Source organism: Colias croceus, chromosome 20 (genome assembly GCF_905220415.1).
Source record: "Colias croceus chromosome 20, ilColCroc2.1".
NCBI classification, from domain to species: domain Eukaryota; kingdom Metazoa; phylum Arthropoda; class Insecta; order Lepidoptera; family Pieridae; genus Colias; species Colias croceus.
In genome coordinates this window covers 7,811,106-7,832,797 of record NC_059556.1, presented here as the reverse complement: position 1 = coordinate 7,832,797, position 21,692 = coordinate 7,811,106, and the positions used below count along the sequence as shown (strand labels likewise).

Below are 21,692 nucleotides of genomic sequence, written 5' to 3'. Positions count from 1 at the left end.
TATTTTTAATGTTATGATCCATGAATTAATCTGATCGGTTACTCGTATCATATTCTTTCTTGTTGAAATATTTTTCTATTATTTAAAACGGTGTTATATGTTATTTTAATTAAATATTGAATGACACGGATTACCTTCGAAACGATACATATCTTTACGTTTAATTATAAAAAAATAGAATTTGAATTTGAAAGCATCGTCATACAAAACATTCAATACATACTGAATGTCAGAAAAAAATATATTATCAATAAGTTAAAGATAAAATAAAATCAAACATAGACACTCAAAAAATCATCACAATAGAGCGCTCGCGAATATTATGAGTATCGATAAACGCGTAAAATGAAACAGGAAACGGACGTCCAATAAACGCCAGGCAGGATAATGACGTCACGCTTGTGACGCTTCCGAAATATTTTTACGTACCGCCCGGATCGTAAAAGGTTTACGAGCTAGGTTTATTAATCCACACTATTTATTACAAATGGTTACCCTTGTTTTGTTTTATATTGCGTCCATAAAAATTGTCTGACGCTTTAGCTAATTATTATCCGTAATTATTATGCTTTTGTCTATCTGTTTTGGTGGACATGCTATGTTTAAATAAATAAATAATAATTAATAAAATATCCTTTATTGAATTATTATGTACATTAATAGACGACTAAGATCCGTTAGGCAAAAATAAAATACAAGAGTTACATTACATTACACAGGAGTTTAGTTTGTCCATAGAGTTTAAATAATGTAAATTAAATTCACGTTGATGATAACATGCATACCTAAGAAATATAGACAGACGGGAAGAGGAGCTTTTAGTTTAACAGAATTTATATTACGTACCTTATGCTATTCTGACATATTAGTTATAGTTTTAAAACATTAATAACACTTAGATTGATCTACATAAATACAAAAAAGCTTTTATTTATATTCTAAGTACACTGTACAAACTTTAATGTCTACACATACACATAGTAAATCCACCACAAGCGAGAAAACAAACGATCATCAGCTGCAGCAGAACCCAAACATTCTAATTTGCGATCCAAAATTACATTTGAACTAGCGTATATTAATTATTAACCCAATAAACGATAATAATGAACTAAAACCTTCCTCTTGAATAACTCTATCTATTAAAAAAACCGTAGGTAGTTTTAAAGATTTAAGCATACATAGAGACATAGGGAAAGAGAAAGCGACTTTGTTTTATACTATGTAGTGAATTACCCATCATTACAATTTAGAAATCAAACGATCATCAACAAACAGACTAATTTACCACCCAAAATTATATGTAAATACCAAATATTGTCCGGTCATTCCTTGCTTAATTAAGTGTAATTCAGCACGTTTCATTGAAATCCGGTCGCAAATCATAATGCCCGTATCTTCTATGGGAAAGTAGATCGTCCAGTGAATAGATGATTATTATTTGGGGTCATTTGCGTAGGACAATGCGGACCACCCTTTTATTGGAGTGGTATGGAGTCGGCTGGATTTTAAAATTATTTTTTTAAAGTAGGTATGTTAGCAAAGTCAAGAATGATGAGGAGGAGGAAACATGACGTATTGTAGAATACAGATTGTAAAAGAAAAAAAAAAGGTGGTGATTTCTTTAATATTGAGACAAATTAATAACTGACTTTTGATCGCCTTTTGGAAATGTTTTGTATCTCCAATTTATGTTTAGAATTAGTTACTTACTTAGTAGAATTTTAACAATCTAGCTTTTCAAATTATAATAACTACAATTAAAACCACAAAATAAATCCAATTGGATTGACACAATAAGACCGTATTTTATTGTCCAATAAGATAATCAGTATACAGTAACATGACAAATTTAAAAGCTATAGGGCAGGCTTATTTTATAATTTCAATTTTAATTTTACAGCGACTCCACAGTTTTGTCGAATAAAAATTCCTAAAACCCATTCGTCCGGCTAAATGGAGTGAATTTTTTCCATCTTGCAATTGATAGCCAGTAATTAAGAGAGTATGAATATTTATTATACTGTAGAAAATAGAGATGTGGATTTTATTAAACTCTCCAAACTTACTAGGATAATAATAATATATGCATGTATTGAACATCATTGATGACATAGTTCACTTTTTGGCGAAAGAAGGAATAACAATTACTTAATGTGATTTTCTAATTAGCGGTAAACTTACCAACTAGGTACTGGAAAGTATTAAATTCTTTCGCATTTCGCACCACATTAACATGATTCTAATAAGTCAATCATACCAAGACCATACCGTTTTTACTTATTACAAAACAATGACTCATCATGTTATTAACGCATTTCTTCAACCATGAACACACCTGGTCACCACAGACAATTTTTTTCCTAGACTCGTGGCTTGCATATTGCGCATTATAAAAAAGCAAAAAGCAAACATCACGCGGTGTTCCCAGGCGGTCACCCATCCAAGTACTGACCGCGCCCGACGTTGCTTAACTTCGGTGATCGGACGAGAACCGGTGTATTCAACGTGGTATGGACGTTGGCGATAGTAGTGTCGAAATTTGGAAACACATTAAGACGAATTCAAATACCTAGGGAGGTAAACGAAAAGTCAAAAAACAATCTATAGTCAACGCCATTGTTTCATAAAATATTTAAAACAAACAATTTTTAAATTGTGTTTCTATCAAATGTAGATGATTTGTGTTTTGTGTATGTTGTTATGTAAACTACGTAATACATTTTATTCTAATAGGTACCTACTTATTTAAATCATGTGAAGTGTGGATGTCGTGAAGTATTTTACATCATTTTAGTCGTTATTTTTAATCGTGATTATTGACAATGAAATGTGTCAAGCATGTCTAATTGCTAGTAAAACACAACACTCATAATTCCAGGTGCAGCTTTAAAAAATCAGAAGTACCCGTGCGTAACCCGTATAAGAAATACTAAGATAGGTCAAGCGTATAAACCTAACACTATTGGACACTAGACATCTGCCGCATTTGACCTTTAGATCGCACACCTTGAGCGCAAAAAGCAAAAGGTCAACATTACACGGTGTTCCCAAGCGGTCACCCATCCAAGTACTGACCGCGCCCGACGTTGCTTAACTTCGGTGATCGGACGAGAACCGGTGTATTCAACGTGGTATGGACGTCGGCGATTGTCTTCTGCTAAAATAATTAAAATAGAATCAACAAAAAGCTTGTTATATTATGCAATTTGTTTAATAAACTTTCTTTCTTTTCCTTTCCTCCCAGCAAAACTTGAGCAAAGATTTCACATAAAAAAACATTCAAAAAACAATTACCTATTATACGAAGTCAACGGAATAAAAATACATATTAAAAGTGAGCTTTTAAAGCTTTATTTTTAATTAATCATACAAAAATCATTGCTACAAGCCAATACACTGAAAACACACTTAACCGTTATTTTACTATTTAATTCCATAGAAGCTTAAAGAAAAAATAATTGATAGTTAATTGAAGCGTGTCTTTGCAACTATACTGGTCTACAAACATCTGTCGTTTGAACTCACCTTGACTGTCCGTACGTGCGGGCAAAAAATAATCACTGTAAGTACCTACTAACTGTACCTATAAGTTAATGTAAGTTCAAATAAGTATATTATAGTATGTGCAAAGCTTCTATATAGAACGTTATAATAACATGTTTGTTTTGTTTTGTTATAAATTAGCGTGGATTTTTTAATCAAACTGATATTACATTTTTATTAACATGAGTAAAGCAAAATATATGTATAATAAAAAGCCAACATCACGCGGTGTTCCCAGGCGGTCACCCATCCAAGTACTGACCGCGCCCGACGTTGCTTAACTTCGGTGATCGGACGAGAACCGGTGTATTCAACGTGGTATGGACGTTGGCGATGGACAAATCTTAAAAGAGCTATCAAAGTAGAAAATGCAAAGCATGCAATCCATTTAAATTAGCTTTTCCCTTCAGAAAATTTTATTTTAAAAATTGAATACCTAACATAATTTCATAAAACTGTTATTTATAGCACCCTAACTCTGTATCGTCTTATAAATTTATTGAATCTCACGTGGACTTCAAAATCCAGCTACTGTCAAATCAAGCAGTTAGAATTCATATGTAACCTACGCCTAATTAATTTATAAAAAATTGTAGTTAAGTAAATAATAATCTCACTCATATTTTTACACATCATTGAATCTGTTGTTCTTCCATATACTAATTAACAGTTACTTGCATGCAAAACGGCAGATGTACATCGTTAGTCCTATGACAAGCGATTTATATTCCTATATGCAATACTTGCATGAAACATCGCCAATTATCTAACAGTATTTAAAGCTAGTGCTGGTAATATCATTAATTTTAATTGAGTGTACTCGCCGTTCTGAAATATGCTCGCACTTAAGATTAAATTAATTTGTTCAATTTCACTCCTGTACTATAAATAGTGAACATTATGAAAATGAATGTAGTTAGTTAGTTACATGTTTTGTAGAATTTTGATTTGTTGCAAAATAGACATTGTACGAATTCTATAAAAAGGGAATAATAAGCAAAAAGCCAACATCACGCGGTGTTCCCAGGCGGTCACCCATCCAAGTACTGACCGCGCCCGACGTTGCTTAACTTCGGTGATCGGACGAGAACCGGTGTATTCAACGTGGTATGGACGTTGACGATAGTCGTATTATAATAATCCATACTTAATATTATAAATGCGAAAGTAACTCTGTCTGTCTGTCTGTCTGTTACTCAATCACGCCTAAACTACTGAACCAATTTGCATGAAATTTGGTATGGAGTTATTTTGATACCCGAGAAAGGACATAGGCTACTTTTTATTGCGAAATATGTACCACGGGCGAAGCCGGGGCGACCGCTAGTAAATCATAAAGAATACAATATCTCAAATCAAAAACATAATATTATAATAGCCCACGGCCACGTAATAACTCGGGATATGCAACACAAAATAATAATAAATACACGTTTGTTGGTAAAAACATTTCTCCAAAACTGCACAAAACCTGCTTGTACCCACAATCATCCGAGATTATTCGCGTCGCTGCAATTGTGACAAATGCCATCCGTCATCCAGCCCCTCATTTGCATGAGAAAAACTGAAGAACAACTATTTATCAAATGGCGAGAGGACTTCCGGACGCCATGACAGTAGGCGCGACGAGCATCCGCTTCTGTGTGCTTGAGTTTACTAGATGTGACAAATGGTAACAAATGGTTAATTTAATTGCGTTTAATGAAGTTTAGTTCATTAAAATGCAGGAAACGAATAAATTATACTTCAGTTTTTTCATAAAGCAGAGGTATAATAGTTCCTGTAGGTACCTACTTAAATATTAGGTACTCGTTTAATATACGCAATTTTTGGCAATTCCTTCATGACAAACATTTTATAAACTCAGTACACAGTATCACAATATTATTTATCGTAATACTGTGTTCAGTATAAGTACTTACTTTAGGAATGTTTATGACAGTCAGAGGTCATCATTTAGTGATAATTTGTTCGTTTCATGGCATAGGGTCATTGCGCCTGTTCGCGTCCACCTGCCTATTCGCGTCCATTTTGCGGATATCTTTTAGAAAATTCACGAAAATAAGTATACTTTATGTAAAATTGTAATAAGAAAAATTTCCGATAATTACCTCAATGTATAAGAGACATGCACACTTATTCAAATTATGCCTGCGCACCGCCTATCCTATTTAAAAAAATATTTAAGTTTGGCTAATAAACGAGAGAGCTAAAACGCGCGGGATTTTGAGAAAAAAATAGTGCGCAGCGTCGCGTTTGACGGTAAGTATCTTATTGTTAAATGTGAAGTTTTGAATATGTAACTGTTTCTTTGCTTTGCTAACAAAACATGGAATAGTATGGATTATAAATAAGCTTATTTCTCTTACAATTAATAGCTAAAATAAGGTGGACGCGAATTACTACACCGAATTTGTACAACTTCCATTTTGCGTCCACGGTGGGCGCAAACTATACCTGTAGTGCATAACAATAGAACATATTGCGTCCACATTAATTTTCATTACGTAGCAATGAATTGTTTGTTAAAATATGTAATTTAAAATAGATTGTAAATTTTGGACTAAGACCACAAGCTGTTAATTTAAAATTTCATTCAAATTAGCAAATTTTTATGCTATTTTTTCATTTTAAAATGGGTATTCTAAGAATGAGACCAGTATTTTTGAGAATGAGAGTCAATAAGTCTGTGGTTAAGAAAATAATATAAACAAAAAGGAAATTTAATTCATTAGAAACTAAAAAATAGGGTACCTAGGTAGGTAATCTTAATAGAACTGATTATTATTTATTTTTATAACGTAACTTTGTTTTTTGTTAATTTTTGGTTCTAATAATGATGAGAAGATAAATATAATTAAGTTTTTCCAGTTTCCTTACACAGTGAATTATATTAATAATAATGTTGATTTTAGGGTTCCGAACCTCAAAAGGAAAAACCGGAATCCTTGTAGGATCACTTTGATATCCGTCCGTCTGTATGTCCGTCTGCCGGTCTGTCTTTCTGTCAAGACCCTTTTTCTCAGTAACGCGTAGAGGTATAAAGCTGAAATTTATTTTGAATACTCAAGTCTACGGTCCCTTGAAGCAGTGAAAAAATCAAACTTATAAGCCAAAGCAATCAAAAGATACAGCCGTTTATGCTGAAAATTTTCGCAAATTTCGACATTCGCAAGGGAATCAAAACCTACAGGGTACTTTACGTGAACACAGACACTTGAAGTTTGGTACGAAGCAACGTCTTATAGCACAAATAAGGGAAACATTGAAAAAATAATCATTTACAGTTAAAACATATGAAAAAAGACAGGTTAATACGGAACCCTCGGTAAGCGAGTCCCACTCGCATTTGGCCGGTTTTTATTAAATAACTATATTCGTAAATAAATAATTTATTAAAATCTAATTTTTATTTGCATTTATCTGATAAAATATCACCCAATACACTCTTAATTCCTTTTCTAAGCTGGTGGACGCGAACTGGTCCACGGGTGGACGCAAAAAGGAATTTATGGACGCGAACTGGGTAAAACGCCAAATTCTGCTATTTGTCTAGATAAATAAAAACCACATGATATTTCCAACACAATTGAAAGGAAATCATAAAATAGACTATGTAAGGAACACGTTACATAAATTTTGCGTTGAAATTTGTTCTGGAACATTTTTATTTTCTCCTTCAAACTTTCCAACTGCACTAAGTGGACGCGAACTGGCGCAATTACCCTATTATGCCTGACTAGCTTCTCGGCGTGAAAAAAAATCAAAATTGTCTTATTTTGATTTTTTGTAGTATTTTATGTACAGATTTTCATTGGAAAGTATTCATATCAAAAGGACTAATGACTGTAATTGTTTAATATTAAGTATTATTAGGTACTACAAAAATACAGAATTATCCTTCTAGTTCTCTAACTCCACTTCACGATGATCCCTGATTGGGGAGCGATCTCTATTTAGATAATTTAGTGGTTCTGTGGAGATGAAATATTTCGCCTACAGCTTGATCTTGTTATCTCGGAGACGCCATTTTGTTTACCTGATACCCTTAATCGCTTAGCATTATATTCCTTGTAGTCGGATTTTATGTCTTGAGTTTGAGGATGAGATTAAGTTCTAAATTTTACCAAATATGAAGATATTCAGGAAAAAAATTAGCTTTGTTAAATACACCTACTCTACTCAGATGAAATTTATAAATTCAGTAAAATCGTAAAAAAATAAACATGGAATAAAAACGTTTTGTCTTTAAAATATTAGTTAGTACACACATAGTAGGTAAGTACCTAATAAATTCCTCTTGATATTATGATGTAAAATAAAAGCAGAATATATTTTTTAATACGCTAAACTATGTAGGTAATCTGGGGGCACGGTAGTGCCCCCGCCAAGACGAGCCAAGCGAAAGAGAAGCGGACGGGCATAATAATTATTATTCTCGAAACATGGTTACACAAGAGATAAAAATCATTCGATACATAAAAGAGCAACTATTTCATAATTTCATCACAGTCGACAACCCTTCGATAGCTCAGTTGGTAGAGCGGTGGACTGTAGATGAAAACGATTGATATCCATAGGTCGCTGGTTCAAATCCGGCTCGAAGGAATCCTTTTATATTTTTTTATATTTTTAATTTATTAGAATTTACCTTAGAAAACACATACCATTACTTTGAATTTTTAATCATACAAAAAAATATTCGTTTTTTTTTTGGGGAAAAATAAAAAGATTGATTTCTTACTGCATTAAAAAAATTTATTCATTAACAATTTATTTTACATTTAAGAAATATAATTTATACAACCTTAAATTAAAATAATTTAATTTAAATCATTCACGCTACAAACCGAAAATAAATTGACATCAGCCTGAGCCCTGAACCTTCATTTCGCTGAGAAAACTGCAATCAAATAATACAAAATTCAATTTGTGCTCGGTTACAATTATTTGAAACCCTTGAGCGTGCTGAATCAATTACGACAAGATTTCCTTTGTGGTAAACATCAGGTAAAAAATGAGATCTTTTTAATCAATGCTCTTATTTAGACCAAACGATAAGTGTAGGTACGACTTAGTTATTTAACTATGTCTTAGACTTTAGTTACTTACATAAAAAGTATTATTGTAGTATGATATTATGTAGTACAACACTAATAAGTATTATTAGTGTTACCTAGTTACTATTATTTCGAATATGATAGAACTTAAACCTTTAAACTCGCCAATTTGCATTTATCACTAATTTAATGAATAATTACTGTTACTTGCTGCGATATAATTACCTTATTATTAAATTACCTCAAAAACAAACATTTTCTTTTCTAAAACGGTCCAAACCTATTTCATGATACCTAGGATTTCGATTAATGGATACGACATTATGTCGTGTGACGACCAAAAATCGTATCGTCAACCCAAAATAGTTTCACACTCAGTGAACAAGACCAATTATACGCAAATAAAGTTAACCCTTCAGTACTGTGGAACTTTTTAATTGACGCTAAATCGAAAAGGGATCACAAAAACGACTTAGCCCATTGTTACAGGAAATATCATTAATCTATGTGGGTGGCACTTTTAGATGCCAATATAATTGTAAAACCAAAAAATGAACAGGTATGAACGAATAATGAGAAATTCATTATTATTCATTGACGGGTTCAAAATAAGAAATTAATAGCAAAAAGCCAACATCACGCGGTGTTCCCAGGCGGTCACCCATCCAAGTACTGACCGCGCCCGACGTTGCTTAACTTCGGTGATCGGACGAGAACCGGTGTATTCAACGTGGTATGGACGTTGGCGATATCTAAATTGAAATAAGAATACATAATGGTGGTATTGTACATGCACTGGTTTAACAAATTATTTTTTTTTATTATTATAATAGATCACTTGTAGACACACTTATAAAATAACGAGTTGAGTATTTTAATACTTTTCGTAAAATTATATTATTATGTGTAATAAGATATTATTTAGTCTCAATAGTCAATATCAACACAAATCATTTAAAATCAGTAACAATGTAGGTATCAAATTACAAAACATAATCCTTCTTTTGACCAATTGATGCGAAAGTCGTTAATTACCAACTTAACCCTTTGTCTGGTGCTCGGAATAAATCTGTATTACATACGCTTCTCAAACTTTTTATTTTTTCTTTAAACATTTTGCCAATTTTATTTATAATGAATGTTCTCTATATTTAAATAGACTTTAAATGTTTAAGTGTATTTTGTTTATGAACATTCGAAGGGCCAATAACGTAAAAATTAAAAGCTAAATATTTCAGAAGCCATTTTAATGTAGGTAGTACGCTTTATTTTACAAATCCTCCCAGAACATCTTACCTATATCTTCATCTTCACAACATCTTATATTTACTTAATTATTGAAATACTCATAGTTAAAAAATAAAGCTTAGACTGACTGGTGTCCGTATTTATGATCTACTCTTTTTGTACTTAATAACTCCATTTCAATTTAAAAAAAGAACACATTAATGTTTTCATTTATTACACTCGCAATACCACAATTTAACGATTCGACTAAGCTCGCACCCCTGACATTGATTCATCCTAACCCGTCAACTGGTGATGGATCAAGTTATTAATACTGTGAGCGTGCCGAATCTGCCCACTAACCCTTTCTATGCATATTTAATTATTCTGCCATTCAGCCTTTTTGATTTTCTTTAAAACGTAATTAATAGCTTTTGAAATCTCATCCGTTTGATACGCAAGGTCGTTAGGGGCGTGAAGGAATTTAGTAAGTTTGAAAAAATGTTATTGTTCATAATTTTGTGTTAAAATACTTTGTTTTCTGATCAAGTTTGAAACACAAATTTACCATTAAATTGGTCTCCAGGCAATCTAAAAGAATGTAAATTATAGCCCTTATATACAAAGATTTTATATTAACCCTTTTAAAATAGAAGCGCCTGTCAGAATATGTACAGCAATATAGCAAACATAAAAATTAGCCCATATATACATTGTTTTGGTAAATATTAATTTAAGAGTGAGATTGGTTTTAATCCATTTTATAATAATATTCAAACACAATTAATATTTTATTTGACTTACTAGTGATTTTAATAACTTCTATTTCAATGACTCCACATTAAACAACTTCAATGCAATTATTTATCTCTACTCTTTGAGTTGTGTATTTTAAATAAATCATAAACAAGTTTTATGAATCAAAATGACCCCTCCTTTAGATATTAAATTTAAATTTGTGTTCAAATATTCGCACGCGATAATGACCATCTCTTTATGAATCATAATTGCCCGCATAACTAATAATTTCGAGATCAATTACTTCTTGCTATTTTAATCTTGCAGGTACAGTTAAATACAAAAATCTCAAGTATAAAAAGTTTCAATAATTCGCATTGCAAAATTATAAATATGAAAATTTTGAAATACTCACATTTACCTTATTAAATCGTAATTTTGAAACTATCCATAAGCGATATATTATGTTTCAAAAATAACAATATTCAGTCTTCACCAGCATGATGTATAATATTATTATGTGCATGGTGCATACTTAAAAATATAATTTACCTATACCTTGTTTTTTGTTAATTATATTTTACAAATTCTTTTTTGTAAGAAGGTACTTACTTATGTATTGATTTTATATAAAGAAATTTTTAAACAAAAACCTAAAAAATTCTAAAAAAATATGTTCTCGACTGTACCCAAAATGTTAAACCCTTGCTCATTAAAGCCATGCGCACCAGAATTAGTATGTAGATGAGTAGAATTATGTGAAGTTGATCGATAGACGGGAGTGACAATGTGCCCGCATCGCAGGTTTGGTCCACTTGATGCTTGTGCGTGTCGTGGTCATATCGTAGATTTGATCATTTCATGATATGAGTGGTCATTTCACGAAATGGTCGCATATCATGAAATGGCCAATTTAGTTTGGCCACATCATGATGTGGTTTGGGCAGATCAATGATAAGCAATCGTTTCACGATATGGCCAATTAACGCACGGTTTTTTCATGAAATGATCAAAATTATTTGATCATATCGTAAAATAGTTACATTAATCGTTGGTAGAGGCGCTGCAAGCTCTGTGTTTATGTGATAAGATGGTGGCCGCTGACGAAAATTAAATTATTCGCAGTTAAAAACTTCATAATTCGTTTAATAACAATATTATGAAGAAAGTACCATAGCAAAGAATTTACGACGAAGAGGTACGAGTACTATGGAAAATGTGGATATCTTATATGTACAATTTAAGAAAAAATGCGACATAAATAAAATAATTTAAGAAACTACTACTATATTATTATAATTGTTTGTTTTTTAAAAAGCGATCCGCTTCTGGCACTCGCAGGCCGCTGCCGCGGCACGCTCGCTTTGCTCGCTCGGCTCGTGCGTTGTTTGTCAAAGTCTAACCTAACCTAACTTACCTGTTTTCTATTGCAAAAACGATTCGCTTCTGGCATTCGCCGGCCGCTGCCGCGGCATTAACTTAAATGACATTAAACAAGTTTTTAGAATATAGTTATTCTGAAATTTTTTAATATTTTATGGACTCTTTATATTTTATACGATCTGGCCAAATGTGGATGAACAAATCGTGAAACGTTGACGATTTAACGATCTGATCAAACTATGTTGGCCATTTCACGATATGCGACCATTTCGTGAAATGGCCACTCATATCATGAAATGATCAAATCTACGATATGACCACGACATGCGCACCTAGCTTTATATTTTTAATTTTACATTATGTAATAGTGACGTACTTTTAGTGACAGGAGCTTCTTGGGAGCTTCTATTTTTTATTAATTTTAAAAAGTACAATATTTGGATAATTTACAGTATATGTAAATTACCCCTGGATTATTTAAATAATTCAAACAATAATTATTTATTTATGGACAATTTATTTTCTTGAAAAGTTAAAATATTATGTACAAAAAATATGGTATAATTTGCATCAAATGTACATGTACGATATGAAATAAAAAAGCAAAAAGCCAACATCACGCGGTGTTCCCAGGCGGTCACCCATCCAAGTACTGACCGCGCCCGACGTTGCTTAACTTCGGTGATCGGACGAGAACCGGTGTATTCAACGTGGTATGGACGTTGGCGATAGCAGTTCGGAAATTAAACTACTGTTTCATGTTATATTAGTGAAGATCTAGGAAAAGTATAGATATACCTTTCCATAGTTTGTGCGAAAGAGATGCAACAATAGAGAATGCAACATGATAAGATTGCCTAATTAGAAGCAATTAAGCGATATCGTGGAACTAATTAGCGGAAGATAACAATGTTGATTAACAATAATGTAATTACAGATAATAATATGAACGGTTCGTCACTGACAGTAAATTATTAATGTGAATAGCGATTGTAATATGGGTGTGTCTCATATCGGGCATTATGGTGTCAATTTGTTAATCAGTACTTAATTATATAAAGTGCCTACATATAAACACCCATTATAAATAGAGTTTCGTCTATTATATTCATAATATAATGGTATTTTAGTTATCATAGGTGATATAAACAGATTTACCTACTTTCTTCAGGCTTCACGTAAAATAAAAGCAACAAATTTAGATAGTGACTGATAGTTTTTGAATAGATTTTTTTTTTAATAAATGTAGGTTAATTTAATATACCTACAGCTTATTTTATAAATACTCTATGTTTATCCCAATATTTAATAGAATATCACCAGCATTACAAAACCATTCGCTCACGATATTGGTTCTGACAATACTCGAATTGGAATCCATAATTTATTCACCCCTGTGTTGTAGTGTCAAATTCCAGTGTGGAAGTGTGGAAGATTATTTATTACGTTTCAGTTTTAACTAATATTATGTTGAAAATATTGAATTGCTAAAGATTGTTGAAGGTTTGGAAAAAAAATGTTACAAGGACGCTCTAAATTTTAATGAATCTATGGTTTAAATTCTTAATACAGATAATAGTATGATGGCTAATGAGATGTTGAAACATGTGAACTAAAATAAAAATAAATAATTAAGTACATAGGTTCCTTTTAGTTCATGCATGACAATATATTTTAAAATAATCGCTATAATAACAAACGTAATCATCAAACTATCAAAATATTTTGGAAAATTTAAATTCAACAAGATGCAAAAACGAGGCAACGGAAAAATATACCACAAACAATTAAAAAGAATATAAAATATTGCACGAAAATATAGATTATAAAAAATATGCCCGCTTATAAATTGTAAAATCAAACTTAACCCTTCCACGCATCGCGGGGTCTCTAAAGCCATTTCGGGGTATTAATTACCGAATCGTTCACGCGTTGCTGACTGAGACGCGACACTCTTTCAATGTATTCACCCCTTATCTGCTACTCGACTGAATATTAATAATTTTCACTACAGGGGTAATCTTTAGCGATTAATATTTGGAGTCATATAAGAGGATTGCGCATATTAGAATTGTGACTAAATTAACCGCTGGATAAAATGTTTAATACTGGTAAAATATAGGTACGTTGATAAATTTTGTTTTCCCTCTATTATACTTATTATTACTTATGAATCTGTCTTCAGGGCACGAGTAAGATAATGGTATCATATCTTTTATTTAATATAAACATCCGAGAAATCCATATATATTTTATGGGATCCATTAACACAAAGCATTGTGGATCTGTAAAAGTGTAATCAAATAAAAATATCGCAGACAGATCTTCAATATTCATGAGGTTATAACCACGAATCATTGGAACCGGTACGGGAGCAATATTTTTCCCAATCACCATTAGTACGTATCTACTTGCCTACCGACCTTTACACAGCGTACGATAGCCACATGCTTACAGCTTGTCACCCAAAAATCTCTCATCAATCTCGTCAATTATTTGCGTAATGTACACCTTACTTTCAACGATTTAAGGTTTTATTTCGAACGAAAGATAATCATCAGTTTGGTCAATCATTCTTGTAGTAATTTCGCAGCAGAATGCGGAATATGTCGACACTTCACTTTTATTGTATCAAATAATAGGGGTGTTCTTATAGCCGTTATCGCGTGTTTGATCTAAAATGATACTTGCCTCACTCACTTCGAGGGGTGTTTTCTATAGAGCATGGTGCCAAAATTCAACCGATATCAAAAATAGAATCGCTCAAATAAATATGGTAGATCCAAGACTGAATTGTCTCCTTTGTCCGTGGTTTTATAATGCCGTTGACGTCAGAATGATGTATTTGATACGGTTCTAAAAAATATAAGGGGACCGCTAAGCTGGACTATCACTCAATCTTTAATATTGTGTTTGTAAGATGATTTCGTGTATACCTACTGTAAATTATTAAACTGTCAAAAACAGAAAGTATTTTTGAAATGAAGCGGGAGAAATAAAGGAAGAGATGTTCTCTAAAATACCTTTTTAAGATTTAAAAGGAGGTAAAAAGGAGGTTTTATCTTCTATAGATATCTATAAATTGTTTATAGTTTTCCATTGCGCTGTCATAAAAGCATCTCAAAAGCGTCGCTAGCTAAACTCCCCCGATTTCCACCAAATAAATTCAGCTGAAAATATTTCGTGTCTCCATGAGCCATAGATTTTACGCTTCAAGGCATCTTGAAGACAATAAACTGAGCAAACGTAGCGAACGATAACAGCCAGCCATTTGGACATTTCAAACTTAGCTCGGATCTCAAGACATAACCATTTCCTATTCTCGTATGAGTATCATCCATCGAATACAACTAGTCTGCGAACTGACGTGCGCAATCAAAACACAATACGTTATAAATGGCTCACATTATATTGGAGCCAGCGTAACTTGCGCTAGTTATACGATATTTTATTCAATTTTGGCATCTTTACCGTATAAGATATGGTTCAAAATGTGACAGTGGAAGGTGTGTTTATTTTTGTAAATTATGCTTTGACTTCCCAACTTTGGCCCATAACCATCCCGCTGTGATAGGTATAAAACAGCAATAGGTTTCGATAAATTTTCTTGTATTATTTATAGCGGTAGTTTGGTGTGGCGTCATTTCAGTCCATTACTTAGATAGTGGTGATATAGGATAAAAGAATATGCTATCTGAAAAGCAAATTGTCGGCTTCATTATTATTTGGCTGCTTTCTTAACACAGGCTATGCCTAGCAAGAGAGCCAGAGCCTCATAATCAATATTGTATATCTTAAAGGTGAAATAAAGATTTATTTTATTTTTATTTTTTTATTATTTTTATTGTATTGAATATTTAAATATTATAAATTTTAAACACGAAAATAATAATGAAAGCAATAAGAAGGATAAATATAAACCTTATAATGTTATTACTGTATATTTTTTATTCTTTTTTCTATATGTCCTATTATTACATTATGTAAATTTACCGAGGGCCAACACGGGTTTCCATAAAGTATTGTTAATAGTTAAGTAAGTACTTATTTTTCCTCATGAAATCTATTTATATTTTTTACTCATTATCTCCCAACATTATCGTACTGCATTCGCCAACGTCCATACCACGTTGAATACACCGGTTCTCGTCCGATCACCGAAGTTAAGCAACGTCGGGCGCGGTCAGTACTTGGATGGGTGACCGCCTTTTTTTTTTTTTTTTTTTTTTTTTAGTGGGGAAATCTTGCATAGATACCCACGGCCTCCGGGGAAGAGGCCGTGGGTTATGTCGGATTCCTACCGACCAAAACCCCACTGTGTTCCGTCAAGCCACATCAGCGACAGGGCCACGGGTATGTGTAGAATTCATATGGGTGACCGCCTGGGAACACCGCGTGATGTTGGCCTTTTGCATATTTTGTTTTAACAATTTCATTTTTTGTATTATGTTGATTGACGTATTAAGTTCATCAAAACATCGTTTTATCCAATATAATGGTTGAAATGAAATGAAATGATAATTTATTTGGTTGCGTAGATCGGTCCGTAATTGGACGATACCTTTAACCCGTAACAAAAATAAGAATTATTTGAAAGCATCATAATAATCAAAATTACATAATTACAGACAACTGATGTCAACCAAACCTCATGTTTATTTCACTGGTAATAATCAAATCGTCAATTACCCACTAAATAAAATTGTCCCTAACAAGGGAACACTCTTTGTTAATGAACGAACTTTAAATAAATTGGGGTACAATTTACCCCGTACGCACGCGATCGGTTAGGCTTGTATACGTAGTATAATATTATTAGTCTGTGGTTAGGCCTTAAAAGGTAAATAAATATAAGATTTTAATTTATCCTGCGTTTTTATCACATTGGTTTTCAAGACAATAATTATAGGGAAAACAATTTCAATTAGGTACTTTTCAGTTATTTAATGTTTACGAGAAGAATCTTATGTAATTAATAATCAATGTTATTAATTCATTTATTTTCATTTCTTTGATACTTTTCAATTTAGGTAAACATGTTTTAGAAAGTACATATAACTATAGTAGCGGATATTTTTTAAGTTTATCTAAACTTTATTGCGCTATCATTAATTCATACGATGAAAAAATGCTAGGTCCTAGTTATTAAAAGTGTGCGAGACTATGAAAGTAAAAACAACACACAACAAAATAAATAACATTGTGTTAATAATGTAATCCCCAAATTAAGCCACAGCATTACAAACTATTTATTCTATTTCGTAGAGAAAATAGAATTACCCAAAAGATAATTTCACTTCGTGGCACGCACGTGCTGTCGCGTGTCAAATAATTTGCCGCCAAAATTCTGTTTGTATTTAAGATTGAATGGAAATAAACGGTAAATGTATTGTCAATTTGTTTTTTTTTTTTTTTACAATTTTGTCATTGTTAGCAATTTATGTATTAAAGTGAATATTCCTTTCAAGTAAATGATGAAGTAAATTAATTAATATTTAAAAACTTCAGTCGTTTACTTTTATGCTATTGATAATATTTGAGTCTCTCAATAAGAATAATAAAAACTACGAACAAATTGAATGGATTTGTGGATCATCTATAATTTGTCTCCGCTTGTCTCTGCTTGAAAGTAGGATAATTAAAAAAAAAAACTAACCTTAAAAAATAACAATCCGCGCGGAACCGGGGCGAGCAGCTAGTATTAAATATTATAAAAAAATTTCTGTCTAGATGTAACATTATAAATATTATGTTATCATTAGAATATATACTATAATTTCATTCGCGCACTCAACGCTCCGATAGCCGTGATCGTCTAGTGGTTAGGACCCTACGTTGTGGCCGTAGTAACCCAGGTTCGAATCCTGGTCACGGCAGTGTCATATACACTGTTACGGCGGAGATATACTTTTGCGTTTTCTTTTTTGTTATTGAATAATACATAATATTGGTTTAAACTTTAAAATATATTTTTATCTTTTGCTCTTCATTTATTTTCTATCAATTGGAATGTATAAATCCTTTTTTATTAAATGTAGTTTTTATTTAGATTTATTATAACTAGTCTTAAGTTTAATAAGAATTTATTTATAGTTTTATTATTTTGACGTCCACAGGTTACTACTTTATATTATAACTACATTATGTAATATTATTTCAGATGCGACATCGCCAACGTCCATACCACGTTGAATACACCGGTTCTCGTCCGATCACCGAAGTTAAGCAACGTCGGGCGCGGTCAGTACTTGGATGGGTGACCGCCTGGGAACACCGCGTGATGTTGGCTTTCTGCTTTTTTTACCATTTGTTCTGATTTTATTTTAACGCTGAATAAATTTAACTGTATTATTTTTATTTGTTTTAGTTATATTATAATGTTTACTATTACACAATAAATATTTTTGTAAACACTATTGTTTTATTTATTATCCTGGTCATTGTTACCGATAAACAGGTTACAGGACACACAAACTGTAACAACAATAATTTAACAGCTAGATCATTAAAACGGAACGGACGTAAATCCTAACGCTTAATATCCTTAATGTATTATTAGGGAAATAACGAAATTACTGTCCAAGTTTCAATAGTGCCCAAAAACCAAAAACATCACCCCAAGGAGCGGTTTGCATAAAGAGAGACGAACATAAAATCTTACGATGACATAAAACAATTAAATAGGGTTACAATCCCATCTAATTTGCAGAATTTTAAACTCTATCTCGTGGACTTAAGGTTGTTCAAATCTTATTACGAGCGCATTATGAAATTTGCGAAATTTATGCACAATCATTATAGCGTCTCTACGAATATATGAAACAACATTTTGGTACACAGCAATACTTGAATTGGCTTTTACATTGCGGCTTTGCTTCGTAAAATTTTGCGCCTCACAATAAACAACGAGCAATACTTACGCAACGAAGCAAATTTATCGCGTCGGATTTTCACCGCAGGGTGCGAAATTCAATTCGTTCGAAGCGTTCCCTTAATTTAAACAGGACAATGGTCAGTGGGTTGTAACTGCCTTGATCCTAAGTTATGTTAGGATTAGCTCTATCTTAATATCAGCTCCATTAACAGGGGTCAACTTAGAGATACGGGTGTGATTGAGTTAATGAAACCATCTTGCAATATATGTAAATGTATTGCCTTCGGCTCTGTTTAGTGTAGGAGATTAAATTTTGCTTTTATTTATTTCGCTTCCTTTGTTTCGAATAATTTTGAATATAAATTATATACGCTTATGTTTTCGTAAATAAATATATTTTAAAGTAAAATAAGCATTTAATATTTCGAGATTAGACTTTGGTATTCCTAAACGTCGATTATGCGTTGTTTTAACATTATTTTATTTTGATAGACAATATTATATTACCTACTTACTTTTAATTGTTTTAAATGAAACGATTCATTTAATGAGATCAACATATTGTGTTGATTCTATACCTAATCCTGTCCCTGATACACATTTTTTTTAAATATAAATAAAGAATAAAATGACCTCTAAACATAATGAATGTTGAATGTACCTACATCTTAAAATTTAAATATACCTACAGTTGTAAACCATACTAAATTCTTGTTTATCAAAGATAGATGATACCAAGTACTTATATGAATATCTCATTCCCCATTAACATGCAAACATTGGAGACCAACAAAAGCCTGTAAAGCAGATATAAATGATGTCAATTTATAAACCATTGTTAGGACGTTCCTGTCATCAGTATGTTAATTGCATATTCAATGGTATATCTAAGTACTTAGGGTTGAAAATATTAATCCTTTGTGTTATGAGATACTGTGCAGAAGTTAATAATCAAGGTAACTAGTTTCTTTACAAGTGATTAATCGAGCACATATTTTATTGGAATTACGAGGTCGCCTTTGCTTATTTCATGTTATCTGTTGAGTGGATCGATATTATGTGTTTTTAATTTTTGTGTGTCCAATAATGTGGAAATATAATCTAAATCAAATGGGGTACAATTTTTGGTTGAACCTATGCTTTTGGCGCATTTGCTTATCTGCAACAAACAATTCATTCGTCAAATTATAATACTGTTAAGATTAAACCTGGATATTATAAAAATATATCAAATTAAAACAATGTTATTTTGACTGTTTAATAACTTCTTTGATTTTGTTACGTCCAACGTAAATTATATTTTCATGAGTAGAGCAAATTCAATAAGGTTGTCTAATACCGCATCTCTTTGGAATAATATTTTGTCTTTGAACATATTTATCTAGACTTACCCATTTCATTATTTTATTTAACAACCCAAAAATTTCTTTTACATGTTAATCCTTACTAGGCTTAACACAGATTATAAAGGCGAGGGTACAAATAGAGATGCGCTGATAACTTACGTAATCCTTATAACAAATGGTGTTAATAAGAAACCTGTCGCGAGATTAGTCAGCTTTAATTGTGGTTGTCAACGCGGTTGCTAGTGATGTGCTCAAATTATCAATATCGATAGAGTTGAGGTGCGATTTTTGTTTATTATTAAATTTGAGCTCTACTTATTCGCTTTCTCGCTTCTCAATTTACTTCTAAAGCGATTTAGTACGTGTTATTAATACTATGAATATCGATAAAATAAGTGGATGATTTTGATTATGAAAAACCAAATATATATTTACGTCTAATCAAATTTTTTAAACAATGTGGAACAAATTTTTATGCTCCTACTCTACTTATTAGCAAAATATATTAAAACCTAGTTCTATCAAAGTATAGTTTCTTTATTCATATCTCACTTATAACGTAGATGGAAATAAAATTTCAGCACATCACTATTCTATAATTCGACTGCGCTATTCGCGGCGTTAAAAGCGGATTACTTTTAAAATTAAAATGGCGTTCGCGGTACGTAATTAAAATATGTCATAATATTTAGGGGAGGGGTGGAATAGTAAATTAGAAAGGTTTCGTAGTTTATTACTTTAATCAATGGATATGATTAATTAGTTTGTTACTTTTTATGTAAAAATATTTGTGAATGTCGTTACATATCTCTTTTCGCAATAGGTTTAGGTGGAAGATGTAGGCAAAACTTACTCTTTAATTTAAAACAAAGCGATCTAGTATTAGTTATTCTGTCTGATAAAGTAATTAAATAATACAGCTTTCGCTTATGATACCGAAATAATACTCGACTGACCGGTTGGCTTGGTCGGTAGTGGCCCAGCCTTCCAAGCCAGAGGTCGTGGATTCGATTCCCATCCGGGGCAAATATTTGTGTGATGAACAACAATGTTTGCTCTGTGTCTGGGTGTTAATTATCTATATAAGTATCTATTTAAAAATTATATATACATATATTATGTTTATCAGCCATCAGGTTTCCATAACACAAGCGAAAGCTTCGTATGGTATCAGATTGTGCCGTGTGTGAAAATTGTCCTGAAATATTTATTTATTTATTTAATAAAGATAGAGATTGCTCGATACATTTCAGATTCATAAAAATATGAAAATAAATAATAAACGTTATTTTATACTTAGGTATCACGTTTACATAAAGCTTTTAATAGTCACTTAACATAATATTTTGAAGAAACTTGTAGTCTCTTTAACACTTACATCTCATTCATCTCATATAATAATTCCTACAAAATCACGATTGAGACAAGACAAATACACCCATTAGATTCTGCACTAGCCACATTAGTACTGGTCAGCAAAATAGACGAACATTTACCAAGTTACCTTCATTAATTCAA

The 21,692-nt window shown here is 32.0% G+C and overlaps 9 non-coding genes across 9 annotated transcripts; 3 read left to right on the top strand and 6 right to left on the bottom strand.

Moving 5' to 3' along the window:
• Positions 1-2,406: 2,406 nt before the first annotated feature.
• On the bottom strand, positions 2,407-2,525 carry LOC123701107. Its single transcript, XR_006752681.1, has one exon. It is a non-coding gene; the product is annotated as a 5S ribosomal RNA (ribosomal RNA).
• A 504-nt stretch (positions 2,526-3,029) lies between these two features.
• Positions 3,030-3,148, bottom strand: LOC123701108. Its single transcript, XR_006752682.1, has one exon. It is a non-coding gene; the product is annotated as a 5S ribosomal RNA (ribosomal RNA).
• A 611-nt stretch (positions 3,149-3,759) lies between these two features.
• On the bottom strand, positions 3,760-3,878 carry LOC123701119. Its single transcript, XR_006752693.1, has one exon. It is a non-coding gene; the product is annotated as a 5S ribosomal RNA (ribosomal RNA).
• Positions 3,879-4,548: 670 nt separating this feature from the next.
• On the bottom strand, positions 4,549-4,667 carry LOC123701106. Its single transcript, XR_006752680.1, has one exon. It is a non-coding gene; the product is annotated as a 5S ribosomal RNA (ribosomal RNA).
• Positions 4,668-8,066: 3,399 nt separating this feature from the next.
• On the top strand, positions 8,067-8,154 carry Trnay-gua. Its single transcript is given in 2 exon segments — positions 8,067-8,103; positions 8,119-8,154. It is a non-coding gene; the product is annotated as a tRNA-Tyr (tRNA).
• A 1,080-nt stretch (positions 8,155-9,234) lies between these two features.
• On the bottom strand, positions 9,235-9,353 carry LOC123701118. Its single transcript, XR_006752692.1, has one exon. It is a non-coding gene; the product is annotated as a 5S ribosomal RNA (ribosomal RNA).
• Positions 9,354-12,562: 3,209 nt separating this feature from the next.
• On the bottom strand, positions 12,563-12,681 carry LOC123701117. The gene has a single exon (XR_006752691.1). It is a non-coding gene; the product is annotated as a 5S ribosomal RNA (ribosomal RNA).
• Positions 12,682-17,758: 5,077 nt separating this feature from the next.
• On the top strand, positions 17,759-17,830 carry Trnah-gug. Its single transcript has one exon. It is a non-coding gene; the product is annotated as a tRNA-His (tRNA).
• Positions 17,831-18,124: 294 nt separating this feature from the next.
• LOC123701113 lies at positions 18,125-18,243 on the top strand. The gene has a single exon (XR_006752687.1). It is a non-coding gene; the product is annotated as a 5S ribosomal RNA (ribosomal RNA).
• Positions 18,244-21,692: the final 3,449 nt, after the last annotated feature.